We start from the raw sequence: 515 nt of genomic DNA on the forward strand, positions 1-515 counted from the left end.
TGTATATGTATTGGTGGAGAGACTTGGGCTTGCTGTGTGGATGTATGTTTTAAAATGAATAAATATTATATCTTACTGAGTTCCATAGACGGTTCTATTTGCATTTATTCAATTAAGAGAATACAAATAATGTGTATAGCACTGCATGGTACTTAATGAATCATGGTACTTCAAATCAATTTGAAATTATCTGTTAATTTTTTTGGAAACTTTGATACAGAGGTGGCAAGTTAGTGATTTCTAAATTAAGTTCTTAATTTTAATTCCAGTCTAGTTAACGTATAATATTATATTAATTTTAGGCATACAATATAGTGATTCACCAGTTCTATACATTAGTCAGTGCTCATCATGGTAAGTGATCCCCGTCACCTATTTCACCCGTCACCCAACCCACCTCCCTCTGGTAACCCTCTGCTTGTTCTCTGTTTAAGGTCTGCTTTTTGGTTTGTCTCTCTGCCTGCCCATTCCTTTGTTTTGTTCTTAAATTTTACATATGAGTGAAATCATATGGT

Source organism: Suricata suricatta, chromosome 1 (genome assembly GCF_006229205.1).
Source record: "Suricata suricatta isolate VVHF042 chromosome 1, meerkat_22Aug2017_6uvM2_HiC, whole genome shotgun sequence".
NCBI lineage: Eukaryota > Metazoa > Chordata > Mammalia > Carnivora > Herpestidae > Suricata > Suricata suricatta.